Source organism: Daphnia carinata, chromosome 10 (assembly GCF_022539665.2).
Source record: "Daphnia carinata strain CSIRO-1 chromosome 10, CSIRO_AGI_Dcar_HiC_V3, whole genome shotgun sequence".
In the NCBI taxonomy this organism is placed as follows: Eukaryota; Metazoa; Arthropoda; class Branchiopoda; order Diplostraca; family Daphniidae; genus Daphnia; species Daphnia carinata.
Window position 1 is genome coordinate 114,631 of NC_081340.1, and position 15,321 is coordinate 129,951.

A 15,321-nucleotide genomic window follows, 5' to 3' on the forward strand; every position below is an offset into this window, starting at 1 on the left:
GTCAACCACAAAATGCAAACATATAAAATTCACTTTCTTGAAAGAGGTCACTTTTCTCACGGAAATGCACCATTCTTTTTGTATTTCGTTTTAAAATACCTCTAGTTTATAGAAGATGAAATTTCAAAACTGACCACTAGGTGGCGTCTTAGAAAATACTAGAATTCATCGCGAGATGGTTCGTACTTCCCTGTGATTCATCCAAAAACGGCTAGGTGGATATAAAAGTTTTGATGCCAACAGCATCCCGTATTCCCAAGCGGTCACCCATCTAGGTACTAACGGAACCCGACGTAGCTTAACTTCCTGGAGCTGACGAGACAAGGTTTGTTCTACGTGGTATGGCCGTTGACAATTCAGTTCCAAAATAAAATGAATACACTCCAGTAATGTCCATTAAAACCAGCACAAGTACAATTGATTTATATAGTTAAGGATATTGGACTGGTAACCATCGCGTTCGGTCAACCACAAAAATGCAAACATATAAAATTCACTTTCTTGAAAGAGGTCACTTTTCTCACGGAAATGCACCATTCTTTTTGTATTTCGTTTTAAAATACCTCTAGTTTATAGAAGATGAAATTTCAAAACTGACCACTAGGTGGCGTCTTAGAAAATACTAGAATTCATCGCGAGATGGTTCGTACTTCCCTGTGATTCATCCAAAAACGGCTAGGTGGATATAAAAGTTTTGATGCCAACAGCATCCCGTATTCCCAAGCGGTCACCCATCTAGGTACTAACGGAACCCGACGTAGCTTAACTTCCTGGAGCTGACGAGACAAGGTTTGTTCTACGTGGTATGGCCGTTGACAATTCAGTTCCAAAATAAAATGAATACACTCCAGTAATGTCCATTAAAACCAGCACAAGTACAATTGATTTATATAGTTAAGGATATTGGACTGGTAACCATCGCGTTCGGTCAACCACAAAAATGCAAACATATAAAATTCACTTTCTTGAAAGAGGTCACTTTTCTCACGGAAATGCACCATTCTTTTTGTATTTCGTTTTAAAATACCTCTAGTTTATAGAAGATGAAATTTCAAAACTGACCACTAGGTGGCGTTTTAGAAAATACTAGAATTCACCACGAGATGGTTCGTACTTCCCTGTGATTCATCCAAAAACGGCTAGGTGGATATAAAAGTTTTGATGCCAACAGCATCCCGTATTCCCAAGCGGTCACCCATCTAGGTACTAACGGAACCCGACGTAGCTTAACTTCCTGGAGCTGACGAGACAAGGTTTGTTCTACGTGGTATGGCCGTTGACAATTCAGTTCCAAAATAAAATGAATACACTCCAGTAATGTCCATTAAAACCAGCACAAGTACAATTGATTTATATAGTTAAGGATATTGGACTGGTAACCATCGCGTTCGGTCAACCACAAAAATGCAAACATATAAAATTCACTTTCTTGAAAGAGGTCACTTTTCTCACGGAAATGCACCATTCTTTTTGTATTTCGTTTTAAAATACCTCTAGTTTATAGAAGATGAAATTTCAAAACTGACCACTAGGTGGCGTCTTAGAAAATACTAGAATTCATCGCGAGATGGTTCGTACTTCCCTGTGATTCATCCAAAAACGGCTAGGTGGATATAAAAGTTTTGATGCCAACAGCATCCCGTATTCCCAAGCGGTCACCCATCTAGGTACTAACGGAACCCGACGTAGCTTAACTTCCTGGAGCTGACGAGACAAGGTTTGTTCTACGTGGTATGGCCGTTGACAATTCAGTTCCAAAATAAAATGAATACACTCCAGTAATGTCCATTAAAACCAGCACAAGTACAATTGATTTATATAGTTAAGGATATTGGACTGGTAACCATCGCGTTCGGTCAACCACAAAAATGCAAACATATAAAATTCACTTTCTTGAAAGAGGTCACTTTTCTCACGGAAATGCACCATTCTTTTTGTATTTCGTTTTAAAATACCTCTAGTTTATAGAAGATGAAATTTCAAAACTGACCACTAGGTGGCGTCTTAGAAAATACTAGAATTCATCGCGAGATGGTTCGTACTTCCCTGTGATTCATCCAAAAACGGCTAGGTGGATATAAAAGTTTTGATGCCAACAGCATCCCGTATTCCCAAGCGGTCACCCATCTAGGTACTAACGGAACCCGACGTAGCTTAACTTCCTGGAGCTGACGAGACAAGGTTTGTTCTACGTGGTATGGCCGTTGACAATTCAGTTCCAAAATAAAATGAATACACTCCAGTAATGTCCATTAAAACCAGCACAAGTACAATTGATTTATATAGTTAAGGATATTGGACTGGTAACCATCGCGTTCGGTCAACCACAAAAATGCAAACATATAAAATTCACTTTCTTGAAAGAGGTCACTTTTCTCACGGAAATGCACCATTCTTTTTGTATTTCGTTTTAAAATACCTCTAGTTTATAGAAGATGAAATTTCAAAACTGACCACTAGGTGGCGTTTTAGAAAATACTAGAATTCACCACGAGATGGTTCGTACTTCCCTGTGATTCATCCAAAAACGGCTAGGTGGATATAAAAGTTTTGATGCCAACAGCATCCCGTATTCCCAAGCGGTCACCCATCTAGGTACTAACGGAACCCGACGTAGCTTAACTTCCTGGAGCTGACGAGACAAGGTTTGTTCTACGTGGTATGGCCGTTGACAATTCAGTTCCAAAATAAAATGAATACACTCCAGTAATGTCCATTAAAACCAGCACAAGTACAATTGATTTATATAGTTAAGGATATTGGACTGGTAACCATCGCGTTCGGTCAACCACAAAAATGCAAACATATAAAATTCACTTTCTTGAAAGAGGTCACTTTTCTCACGGAAATGCACCATTCTTTTTGTATTTCGTTTTAAAATACCTCTAGTTTATAGAAGATGAAATTTCAAAACTGACCACTAGGTGGCGTCTTAGAAAATACTAGAATTCATCGCGAGATGGTTCGTACTTCCCTGTGATTCATCCAAAAACGGCTAGGTGGATATAAAAGTTTTGATGCCAACAGCATCCCGTATTCCCAAGCGGTCACCCATCTAGGTACTAACGGAACCCGACGTAGCTTAACTTCCTGGAGCTGACGAGACAAGGTTTGTTCTACGTGGTATGGCCGTTGACAATTCAGTTCCAAAATAAAATGAATACACTCCAGTAATGTCCATTAAAACCAGCACAAGTACAATTGATTTATATAGTTAAGGATATTGGACTGGTAACCATCGCGTTCGGTCAACCACAAAAATGCAAACATATAAAATTCACTTTCTTGAAAGAGGTCACTTTTCTCACGGAAATGCACCATTCTTTTTGTATTTCGTTTTAAAATACCTCTAGTTTATAGAAGATGAAATTTCAAAACTGACCACTAGGTGGCGTTTTAGAAAATACTAGAATTCACCACGAGATGGTTCGTACTTCCCTGTGATTCATCCAAAAACGGCTAGGTGGATATAAAAGTTTTGATGCCAACAGCATCCCGTATTCCCAAGCGGTCACCCATCTAGGTACTAACGGAACCCGACGTAGCTTAACTTCCTGGAGCTGACGAGACAAGGTTTGTTCTACGTGGTATGGCCGTTGACAATTCAGTTCCAAAATAAAATGAATACACTCCAGTAATGTCCATTAAAACCAGCACAAGTACAATTGATTTATATAGTTAAGGATATTGGACTGGTAACCATCGCGTTCGGTCAACCACAAAAATGCAAACATATAAAATTCACTTTCTTGAAAGAGGTCACTTTTCTCACGGAAATGCACCATTCTTTTTGTATTTCGTTTTAAAATACCTCTAGTTTATAGAAGATGAAATTTCAAAACTGACCACTAGGTGGCGTTTTAGAAAATACTAGAATTCACCACGAGATGGTTCGTACTTCCCTGTAATTCATCCAAAAACGGCTAGGTGGATATAAAAGTTTTGATGCCAACAGCATCCCGTATTCCCAAGCGGTCACCCATCTAGGTACTAACGGAACCCGACGTAGCTTAACTTCCTGGAGCTGACGAGACAAGGTTTGTTCTACGTGGTATGGCCGTTGACAATTCAGTTCCAAAATAAAATGAATACACTCCAGTAATGTCCATTAAAACCAGCACAAGTACAATTGATTTATATAGTTAAGGATATTGGACTGGTAACCATCGCGTTCGGTCAACCACAAAAATGCAAACATATAAAATTCACTTTCTTGAAAGAGGTCACTTTTCTCACGGAAATGCACCATTCTTTTTGTATTTCGTTTTAAAATACCTCTAGTTTATAGAAGATGAAATTTCAAAACTGACCACTAGGTGGCGTTTTAGAAAATACTAGAATTCATCGCGAGATGGTTCGTACTTCCCTGTGATTCATCCAAAAACGGCTAGGTGGATATAAAAGTTTTGATGCCAACAGCATCCCGTATTCCCAAGCGGTCACCCATCTAGGTACTAACGGAACCCGACGTAGCTTAACTTCCTGGAGCTGACGAGACAAGGTTTGTTCTACGTGGTATGGCCGTTGACAATTCAGTTCCAAAATAAAATGAATACACTCCAGTAATGTCCATTAAAACCAGCACAAGTACAATTGATGTATATAGTTAAGGATATTGGACTGGTAACCATCGCGTTCGGTCAACCACAAAAATGCAAACATATAAAATTCACTTTCTTGAAAGAGGTCACTTTTCTCACGGAAATGCACCATTCTTTTTGTATTTCGTTTTAAAATACCTCTAGTTTATAGAAGATGAAATTTCAAAACTGACCACTAGGTGGCGTTTTAGAAAATACTAGAATTCACCACGAGATGGTTCGTACTTCCCTGTGATTCATCCAAAAACGGCTAGGTGGATATAAAAGTTTTGATGCCAACAGCATCCCGTATTCCCAAGCGGTCACCCATCTAGGTACTAACGGAACCCGACGTAGCTTAACTTCCTGGAGCTGACGAGACAAGGTTTGTTCTACGTGGTATGGCCGTTGACAATTCAGTTCCAAAATAAAATGAATACACTCCAGTAATGTCCATTAAAACCAGCACAAGTACAATTGATTTATATAGTTAAGGATATTGGACTGGTAACCATCGCGTTCGGTCAACCACAAAAATGCAAACATATAAAATTCACTTTCTTGAAAGAGGTCACTTTTCTCACGGAAATGCACCATTCTTTTTGTATTTCGTTTTAAAATACCTCTAGTTTATAGAAGATGAAATTTCAAAACTGACCACTAGGTGGCGTTTTAGAAAATACTAGAATTCACCACGAGATGGTTCGTACTTCCCTGTGATTCATCCAAAAACGGCTAGGTGGATATAAAAGTTTTGATGCCAACAGCATCCCGTATTCCCAAGCGGTCACCCATCTAGGTACTAACGGAACCCGACGTAGCTTAACTTCCTGGAGCTGACGAGACAAGGTTTGTTCTACGTGGTATGGCCGTTGACAATTCAGTTCCAAAATAAAATGAATACACTCCAGTAATGTCCATTAAAACCAGCACAAGTACAATTGATTTATATAGTTAAGGATATTGGACTGGTAACCATCGCGTTCGGTCAACCACAAAAATGCAAACATATAAAATTCACTTTCTTGAAAGAGGTCACTTTTCTCACGGAAATGCACCATTCTTTTTGTATTTCGTTTTAAAATACCTCTAGTTTATAGAAGATGAAATTTCAAAACTGACCACTAGGTGGCGTTTTAGAAAATACTAGAATTCACCGCGAGATGGTTCGTACTTCCCTGTGATTCATCCAAAAACGGCTAGGTGGATATAAAAGTTTTGATGCCAACAGCATCCCGTATTCCCAAGCGGTCACCCATCTAGGTACTAACGGAACCCGACGTAGCTTAACTTCCTGGAGCTGACGAGACAAGGTTTGTTCTACGTGGTATGGCCGTTGACAATTCAGTTCCAAAATAAAATGAATACACTCCAGTAATGTCCATTAAAACCAGCACAAGTACAATTGATTTATATAGTTAAGGATATTGGACTGGTAACCATCGCGTTCGGTCAACCACAAAAATGCAAACATATAAAATTCACTTTCTTGAAAGAGGTCACTTTTCTCACGGAAATGCACCATTCTTTTTGTATTTCGTTTTAAAATACCTCTAGTTTATAGAAGATGAAATTTCAAAACTGACCACTAGGTGGCGTCTTAGAAAATACTAGAATTCATCGCGAGATGGTTCGTACTTCCCTGTGATTCATCCAAAAACGGCTAGGTGGATATAAAAGTTTTGATGCCAACAGCATCCCGTATTCCCAAGCGGTCACCCATCTAGGTACTAACGGAACCCGACGTAGCTTAACTTCCTGGAGCTGACGAGACAAGGTTTGTTCTACGTGGTATGGCCGTTGACAATTCAGTTCCAAAATAAAATGAATACACTCCAGTAATGTCCATTAAAACCAGCACAAGTACAATTGATTTATATAGTTAAGGATATTGGACTGGTAACCATCGCGTTCGGTCAACCACAAAAATGCAAACATATAAAATTCACTTTCTTGAAAGAGGTCACTTTTCTCACGGAAATGCACCATTCTTTTTGTATTTCGTTTTAAAATACCTCTAGTTTATAGAAGATGAAATTTCAAAACTGACCACTAGGTGGCGTCTTAGAAAATACTAGAATTCATCGCGAGATGGTTCGTACTTCCCTGTGATTCATCCAAAAACGGCTAGGTGGATATAAAAGTTTTGATGCCAACAGCATCCCGTATTCCCAAGCGGTCACCCATCTAGGTACTAACGGAACCCGACGTAGCTTAACTTCCTGGAGCTGACGAGACAAGGTTTGTTCTACGTGGTATGGCCGTTGACAATTCAGTTCCAAAATAAAATGAATACACTCCAGTAATGTCCATTAAAACCAGCACAAGTACAATTGATTTATATAGTTAAGGATATTGGACTGGTAACCATCGCGTTCGGTCAACCACAAAAATGCAAACATATAAAATTCACTTTCTTGAAAGAGGTCACTTTTCTCACGGAAATGCACCATTCTTTTTGTATTTCGTTTTAAAATACCTCTAGTTTATAGAAGATGAAATTTCAAAACTGACCACTAGGTGGCGTTTTAGAAAATACTAGAATTCACCACGAGATGGTTCGTACTTCCCTGTGATTCATCCAAAAACGGCTAGGTGGATATAAAAGTTTTGATGCCAACAGCATCCCGTATTCCCAAGCGGTCACCCATCTAGGTACTAACGGAACCCGACGTAGCTTAACTTCCTGGAGCTGACGAGACAAGGTTTGTTCTACGTGGTATGGCCGTTGACAATTCAGTTCCAAAATAAAATGAATACACTCCAGTAATGTCCATTAAAACCAGCACAAGTACAATTGATTTATATAGTTAAGGATATTGGACTGGTAACCATCGCGTTCGGTCAACCACAAAAATGCAAACATATAAAATTCACTTTCTTGAAAGAGGTCACTTTTCTCACGGAAATGCACCATTCTTTTTGTATTTCGTTTTAAAATACCTCTAGTTTATAGAAGATGAAATTTCAAAACTGACCACTAGGTGGCGTCTTAGAAAATACTAGAATTCATCGCGAGATGGTTCGTACTTCCCTGTGATTCATCCAAAAACGGCTAGGTGGATATAAAAGTTTTGATGCCAACAGCATCCCGTATTCCCAAGCGGTCACCCATCTAGGTACTAACGGAACCCGACGTAGCTTAACTTCCTGGAGCTGACGAGACAAGGTTTGTTCTACGTGGTATGGCCGTTGACAATTCAGTTCCAAAATAAAATGAATACACTCCAGTAATGTCCATTAAAACCAGCACAAGTACAATTAATTTATATAGTTAAGGATATTGGACTGGTAACCAACGCGTTCGGTCAACCACAAAAATGCAAACAAATGAAATTCACTTTCTTTAAAGAGGTCACTTTTCTCACGGAAATGCACCATTCTTTTTGTATTTCGTTTTAAAATACCTCTAGTTTATAGAAGATGAAATTTCAAAACTGACCACTAGGTGGCGTCTTAGAAAATACTAGAATTCATCGCGAGACTCGTCGCCGGATATAAAAGGGGCGATATTGCACTTCTGTGTGGCTTTTTGATTAATTGGTTAGGGCAATTAGTTTGCAGTTGTGTTATTAATCCTTTTGGTGAAATACACATTATCTTTTAATCTGAAGCACGACGTCTCTATCTTGGTACAAGATCCGTCCGTGACATGGTGGAGATGCAGGGTAACACCTGTTAGGCTGAGTAAGGTAAGCGCAATTGTTGTTCTTTTCGCACGGGTCTTGGGGAGTTTTTGGAATAAGGAACTTGGAGGCAGGTGCTGTTTAGGGGTCCTTGGGAAGTGTGACCGGCCGGCTAGAAAGTGCCTTAAATTGCCGTGGTACAGGACCACAGACCTGGCCGATTTCCTTGATTCGCTGTTAGGTTGAAGACCCGTCCGAGTAAGTTGTTGAAAGCGCGTAGTAAAAGCCCGACAGGCCTACCATTGGGTGGGAGAGAGAGACGTAGCTCGGTGGATGAGTACGGATCCGCCTAGGCAGAGCAGGCGTTTACGAGGGTTAGCCGCGTCCCCGATAAGCGGGGAAGGACAACGCAGCGTTGGTCTTGACGGAAGTCAGGCGGAAGCTCTAAAGAGAGTTACAGGAGTAGGGGCACAGACTGCCCAAGCGATCGGCCATACCATTTCGAGAAGAGAAATCGTATCACTGAACCCGATCGGAGAATCGAACGCGAGGACAAATTCCTCTTGTAGGTATCGGAAGCTCGTTCAGGAAGCAAGATCGAGAGATAGTGGTGTAGGAGAACAAACGTGTATTGATCCGAGGGAGCAACAGGAGGTAGCCGAAAAGCAAGGAATCTTTAACGAGTGCTCAAGGGAAGGAAGTGATAAGGGGTTAGACGATTTTTCTGGAGCTTTACCACTCGTGATAGTACCAACGCTTGAAATGGCCCAGCGTGCTGAATTTAGAGGAAATGATGGACCTCCCGCCCGTGCGCCTGCACAGGCAGGAGGAGCCGTTCAACGTGCACCGGCTCATCCATCGCAGTATCGTGAAGCACCAGTCTTCCGCGGAGGACCAGACGACGATGCCGCTGAATGGATGGAACGTTTCGAGAGGACCGCCAATTTCAATGGATGGGGTCCCGCTGAGAAAGCGGAATACTTTGGCTTATTCTTAGAAGGTACAGCAAAGGATTGGCTAGCTTGTCAATTAGGGGAGGTGGTCTGGGACGATGTTGCTCCGGATGATGCCGAACCCGGGATAAGGGGCCTACGAACCCGATTTTTAGATACATTTCGATCGGAGGATTTCGACCGTTATCATAAAGCTAGGCTACGTAGCCGAAAACAGGAGGCCTCGGAGACGGTCGTAGGATATTTCTACGACGTGCTAAATCAGTGCCGTAGGTTGAACCCAAGGATGCCTGAAGCGAAGAAAATAGATTATCTGTTGCGTGGGCTTAATCAGCCTTTGAAGCGAGAAATGACCATTAAACAGCCCCGGACGACAGATGAATTTTTGAAAGCACTCAAGATTTATACTAGGGCATATGAGGATTCAGAGAAACCAAATCAGGCAGTTAATTTTATGGGACAAGCGAAGGATCCTATTCCACCCAAGCGAGTCACGTATGCTGACTCCGAAGAAAGGCAAACTCCGTTGAAACAAGAAGCCTACGAGTACGACGCAAAGCGAGACGGCACGCGCCAAGGGTCGCATGACGAGTTAAAAAATTTAATACGCGATATGGCAGCTCGGATAGAAGAGCTGGAACGAGGCACTAAACAACTACGCCTGGGAGGGAGAGGGGAGAAACCTAAACCCTCCCGAACAGCAGACGGAAGGCCAATCTGCCACCGATGCGGACGCTCCGGTCATATTGCTCGTAACTGTGAGACCGATTTGAGTAATATAAGGCCACGATCACCAACACCCAGTCGGGAAGGAAGGGAGAACGAAAGGAGACCAGATGGACGTGATGTGGACCGACGCGGACGTGAGAACTCGAGACGAGATGGAAGCCAAGATGGGAGGAGAAACATAAGTCGAGAACGCTCGCGTTATAATAGGGACGATAGTAGGGAAAGTCGTAGCCCTAGAACGGTTTCTAGACCTCCAGCGGACCGTGATCAGGGTCAAATGGCGGTGGGAATGATTTCACTCGAAGAAAAAGGGAAGAAGAAAGATGAGCTTAAGGAGGCTGAAAATGAAGACAAAGGGGCCGGCTGTGAGATGGAATCGCTCGGAGAAAAGGGGGAAGAGAATTGTAAAGTCGAAGAGGGCATAAAGGATAAAGGAGAAAACGTACCGATCTATTTGACCTACTCTCCGCGTCTCATATTCGAAGAAGTCAACTGTAAGGGATTGGCCGTCAAGGCAGTTATTGATACTGGAGCCGTAATTTCAGTTGCTTCGCCAAGCCTGCAAGAAAAGCTAAAAGCACCGTTGGTGGAATGGGAAGGACCGGCCATCATTATGGTAAATGGTCAAAGTACACAACCTCTTGGTGCCATTCAGTTGGAAATTGAACATCGGGGCCACAAGGCCAGTGGAAAAATCATTCTCTTGGAAATGAAAGGAATAGAACTACTGTTAGGGAACGATTTTTTAAGCCAGTTTGAGCGATTGGTGGTTCAGTACAAGAAGACGGGGGCAGTGGCATCTCTAGGTGAATTGCCAGTGAATGTAATCAACGAGGAGATAATCTCGCCTCCAAAGCTGATAGCCAAGATAGGAAGAATGCTGCCACCGAGAACCTTTGCTCTAGTGGAAGTAGAGCTTACCGCACAAGAGAAAAACATTTGGATGGTAGAGCCTTCGGACAAGTTAGCTCGAGTCAAAGGCATTACTACTGGGAAGGTACTTGTGTCCAGTGAATCCCCGCTAAACCGAGTGTTTGTTGTGAACTTAACGTACCAGAGAGCCTATATCCGAGAGGGGACCGTTTTGGGACAGATGGAAGAAATAGAACCTGTTGTGGTGACAATAGATGAGGAAGAGAAAATGGGAATAAAGGATGACAAGGAGAATCTAGCCGTAATGGCACTCAGTCGAGGAAAGTTCTCTCCGTCCAGCGTCGCCCCTATTCCCAGGGAGACATTCAGGGCTAGGATTGCCGAAAGCTTATCACCCCCAGAAACAGAGAGATTGATTGACCTGTTAGAAGAATTTCATTCATGTTTCGCGCTGGCCGATAGTGAGCTGGGAGTTTGTCGTGTGGCCAAGCATCGAATCGACACGGGTAACACACCACCAGTTCACCAACCTCCGTACAAAAGCGCATGGAAAGAACGAGCCATTGTACAGCGACAGGTCGACGAGATGCTGGAAAAAGGTGTCATTGAGCCTTCCACCAGCCCTTGGGCATCGCCAGTTGTCTTGGTGAAAAAGAAAGATGGAAATTGGAGATTCTGCGTGGACTATCGGAAGCTAAACGTCGTCTCTGTGCAAGATGTTTACCCACTACCGCGGATTGAGGAAACCCTAGCCAGGATGGGGAACGCCTGCATTTTTTCGACAATGGATTTAGAAAGCGGATACTGGCAAGTGCCTATGGACGAAGCTGATAAAGCCAAAACAGCATTTATCACGCCCGACGGGCTCTACCAATTTTTGGTAATGCCGTTTGGATTAGCTTCCGCTCCCGGAACATTCCAACGGATGATGGACCTGGTACTAGCCGGGCTCCGTTGGACGATCTGCCTCGTCTACCTAGACGATATCATCATCTACGCGGGGGATACCAGGGAACATCTAATACGACTCCGGCAGGTACTGAGTGCCTTACACAAAGCTGGATTAAAGATCAAACTAGTAAAGTGCCAATTTGCAGCCCGGGAAGTAAAAACCTTAGGGCACGTAATCAGCGGGGAAGGCATACGCCCAGACCCAGAAAAACTAAAGGCAATTGAAAAATTTCCGTCTCCGTGTTCCTTTCATAAACCCGCTGACCGACTAAAATGTGTTAGGAGCTTTATCGGACTCTGTTCGTACTACAGGCGATTCATTGCGCAGTTTGCGCACACTGCTAAACCCCTAACAGACATGTTTAAAAAAGGGGCATGCTTTATATGGCAAGAACCTCAAGAAGAAAGCTTCAATTTATTAAAACAAGCACTGATCAGAGCCGCTACGTTAGCCTATCCTGATTTTTCCAAACCTTTCGAGATCCATCCTGACGCGTGCGATTACGGTCTTGGAGCGGTGTTGCTACAACGCATCGACAACGTGGAGAGACCCCTCGCCTACGCGAGTCGCCTCTTGACAAAAGGCGAGAACAATTATTCCATCACGGAAAAAGAATGCCTCGCGATGGTCTGGGCGGTGAAGAAATTTAGAAGCTACATTTGGGGAATTGAGACCGTGGTTGTGACTGACCATCACGCGCTTTGTTGGCTGTTAAGTAAAAAGGATCTGGCCGGACGTTTGGCTCGTTGGAGCCTGCAATTACAAGAATTTTTACTAAGGATTGTACACCGTAACGGTAGACTGCATACGGATGCGGACACGTTATCGCGTTATCCAGTCAACATTGTCACAGAAACAGATGTGTCACTAACCTGCATAGTGGCAGCCTTAAGTATCGATCATGACAATAAAGAGAAATTACAACGCGCCCAGCAAGAGGAATGGGATCAAGTGTTTGCTGCAATCAAACGAGGAAAACTCCGAGGGCAGTATCGGATTCAAGATGGCCTGTTATTCCGCGAGAAGATCCTCGATGATGGACGACTCCTAAAACTGTGTGTACCCCAAACATTCATAGAAGAGGTTATGCGCGCTTGCCATCATGACATCACGGCTGGACACCTCGGATTGAGACGCACTCTAGCGAAAGTGCGAGCTCGTTACTATTGGTGGAAAATGGACGAAGACGTTAGTAGATTCGTTCGCAGTTGTCGAGAATGCCAATCACGTAAGTCAGTGTACCAGCGGCCAGCCGGGTACATGGAAGTAATAAAAACAGAACGTCCGTTTGAAAGATTGGGAATAGATATCCTGGGACCGTTCCCACTATCAAAAATGGGGAACAAACACATCGTCGTGGCAGTAGATTATGTTACGAAATGGGCAGAAACTAGAGCGCTTCCGACTGCCGACGCCAAAGAAGTGGCCGAGTTCCTAGTAAAAAGTGTGTTGTTACGTCATGGCGCCCCGCGCCAGCTAACTACGGATAGAGGCCGCTGTTTCATCGCAGAACTCACCCAACATGTGGTGAAGGCCATGGAGACTAACCACCGTATGACAACGGCCTATCGTCCGCAAGCGAACGGCTTGGTGGAACGGCTGAATCACACGCTGTCTGACATGCTTTCAATGTATGTCAGCTCAGATCATCGGGACTGGGATGAGTCACTACCCTACGTGACGTTCGCGTACAATACCAGCCGTCAAGAGACCACCGGAAAGACGCCATTTTACTTGGTGTATGGGAGAGAAGCCGTTCTCCCCATCGACGCTATGGTGGGCGCGGATCCCAACCCTGCGTCGCCAAAGGGCAGGGATCCGACCGAATGGGCAATCGAACGTCTCCAACAGGCACGATTGTTAGTACAGGAGCGCGCAGCCCTTATACACCGTGACCAAAAGGAACAATATGACAAAAGAAGGAGAGAAGCACCCACTTACCTGCCTGGAGACGAAGTTCTGGTGTACAAACCTATTCGAAAGGTAGGAAGGTCGGAAAAACTTTTGCATCGATGGTATGGTCCATATAAAGTGGTACGCCAGACCACCCCAAGCAACTACGAAATACGCCTAGGCCGCTCGCCCAAAACAGAGATAGTACATGTCGAGCGTATGAAATCATTCATTGATGTCGTTGGAACTCCGCCACCGCTCCCCAAGCCGGACAGCAAGGATGTATCCCCGGAAACGTCACGATCTAACTTACACGAGGCGTCGCCAACTGCCGCCCCAGAAGGGTCAGCGACCCCGGAAACTGACGATGGTCAACGGAATCAGGAAAGTGATGCATGCGTGGGGACCCCGCCTGCAGAGGAGACGGTACCGGAACCAGGAATACCAACAGCAACCCCGGATGGGACTGGTTTAAGACGATCGGCCCGAGGAAGGATACCGAGGAAGCAATTCATACTAGCACTACCATTTTTCCTTTTGTTTTTGACACTAAACGCACCGTTGAAAATATCGGCAAAAGAGATCGTGGCCTACCAAGGAGTAATCTTCAAACCCGAAAAAGATGTAGCCTTCTCAGACTCAGAATGGATAGTTGTCTCCGACTTCACCTTCGACACGCTAGAAAAAGTCATTAAACAATTACAGTTTATATTAGAAGTGCGAATGGGTACATTGATTTACCGGAACGACGCCTTGGAAGACAAATTCAAAGAACGTTTTCGGCGGCAGCTGAATGTTCGCACACAGGTAGAAATAGCAAAACTGCGTGAAAGCCATCTACGACTTAATGAGTTGAAGGAGGCCGTTGGAATAAATGATCCAAGAAGGAAGAGAGCGATAGCTGATGGCGGAGGAAAGATCCTAAACTGGCTGTTTGGAGTAGCCACGCAGGAAGACCTAGAACACGTGAACGAGAGAATAAACAAATTATCCACAGAAACCACGTCAATTGTGCACGCCATGGAGGTTCACGCATCTCTAATTAATGAAACCTTGTGGGAAACTCAGGCTGCAGCAAAAGCCATCGGAGAGTTACGGGTCGCCTTTAACCACGTCGAAGCCGAAGCATGGAAGGTCAGCCAACAAGTTGGAAGTTTTCAGCAAGAGATGGAGCGGCAAGCGTCAGCCACCGAGAAAATCGATAATGTCTTTCGACACGTTCAGAAATCCCTCGCTTGGATAGACGAATCGGTGACCAATTTCGCCGTTGGACTAGCGACAATGGCGACAGAAAGGCTACCAGCTACGCTTTTTCCGCCTAAGCAAGTAGAGTTAGTGTTAAAAGAAGTGAAAAACACCTTGCCAACGGGTTGGACGCTGAGTCCTTCAATCCAAATGGGTGATGTTTGGAAATTCTATAAAGAAGCCACAGTTTTAGTAGCCGCGGTAGATGACTTTTTAAGGATCTTTATTCACTTACCTGTGTTTGAATTTCCATTTAGCTTTACGCTTTACGAAGTGGTTAGTCTGCCGCGCCCGGTAAATGATGCGACACAAGGTGCCCAATTTCATCCTTTACCACCGTATCTGGCTGTGGCAACCGACCAGCAAACATTTGTGGAACTATCAGCAAAAGACGCGTCTCGTTGCTTAACATCGCCCACGGCAATTTGTCCAATAAGTAGAGCCATCAACAAAAAACACCGCGAGCCGGG

At 43.7% G+C, this 15,321-nt stretch overlaps 17 pseudogenes; all 17 read right to left on the reverse strand.

Moving 5' to 3' along the window:
- Positions 1–234: 234 nt before the first annotated feature.
- LOC130703297 (5S ribosomal RNA) lies at positions 235–353 on the reverse strand (annotated as a pseudogene).
- Positions 354–698: 345 nt separating this feature from the next.
- Positions 699–817, reverse strand: LOC130703296 (5S ribosomal RNA; annotated as a pseudogene).
- Positions 818–1,162: 345 nt separating this feature from the next.
- Positions 1,163–1,281, reverse strand: LOC130703295 (5S ribosomal RNA; annotated as a pseudogene).
- A 345-nt stretch (positions 1,282–1,626) lies between these two features.
- LOC130703292 (5S ribosomal RNA) lies at positions 1,627–1,745 on the reverse strand (annotated as a pseudogene).
- Positions 1,746–2,090: 345 nt separating this feature from the next.
- Positions 2,091–2,209, reverse strand: LOC130703291 (5S ribosomal RNA; annotated as a pseudogene).
- A 345-nt stretch (positions 2,210–2,554) lies between these two features.
- Positions 2,555–2,673, reverse strand: LOC130703290 (5S ribosomal RNA; annotated as a pseudogene).
- A 345-nt stretch (positions 2,674–3,018) lies between these two features.
- LOC130703289 (5S ribosomal RNA) lies at positions 3,019–3,137 on the reverse strand (annotated as a pseudogene).
- Positions 3,138–3,482: 345 nt separating this feature from the next.
- Positions 3,483–3,601, reverse strand: LOC130703288 (5S ribosomal RNA; annotated as a pseudogene).
- A 345-nt stretch (positions 3,602–3,946) lies between these two features.
- On the reverse strand, positions 3,947–4,065 carry LOC130703287 (5S ribosomal RNA; annotated as a pseudogene).
- Positions 4,066–4,410: 345 nt separating this feature from the next.
- Positions 4,411–4,529, reverse strand: LOC130703286 (5S ribosomal RNA; annotated as a pseudogene).
- A 345-nt stretch (positions 4,530–4,874) lies between these two features.
- Positions 4,875–4,993, reverse strand: LOC130703285 (5S ribosomal RNA; annotated as a pseudogene).
- Positions 4,994–5,338: 345 nt separating this feature from the next.
- On the reverse strand, positions 5,339–5,457 carry LOC130703284 (5S ribosomal RNA; annotated as a pseudogene).
- Positions 5,458–5,802: 345 nt separating this feature from the next.
- Positions 5,803–5,921, reverse strand: LOC130703283 (5S ribosomal RNA; annotated as a pseudogene).
- Positions 5,922–6,266: 345 nt separating this feature from the next.
- On the reverse strand, positions 6,267–6,385 carry LOC130703281 (5S ribosomal RNA; annotated as a pseudogene).
- Positions 6,386–6,730: 345 nt separating this feature from the next.
- Positions 6,731–6,849, reverse strand: LOC130703280 (5S ribosomal RNA; annotated as a pseudogene).
- Positions 6,850–7,194: 345 nt separating this feature from the next.
- LOC130703279 (5S ribosomal RNA) lies at positions 7,195–7,313 on the reverse strand (annotated as a pseudogene).
- A 345-nt stretch (positions 7,314–7,658) lies between these two features.
- LOC130703278 (5S ribosomal RNA) lies at positions 7,659–7,777 on the reverse strand (annotated as a pseudogene).
- Between the last annotated feature and the right edge of the window lie 7,544 nt (positions 7,778–15,321).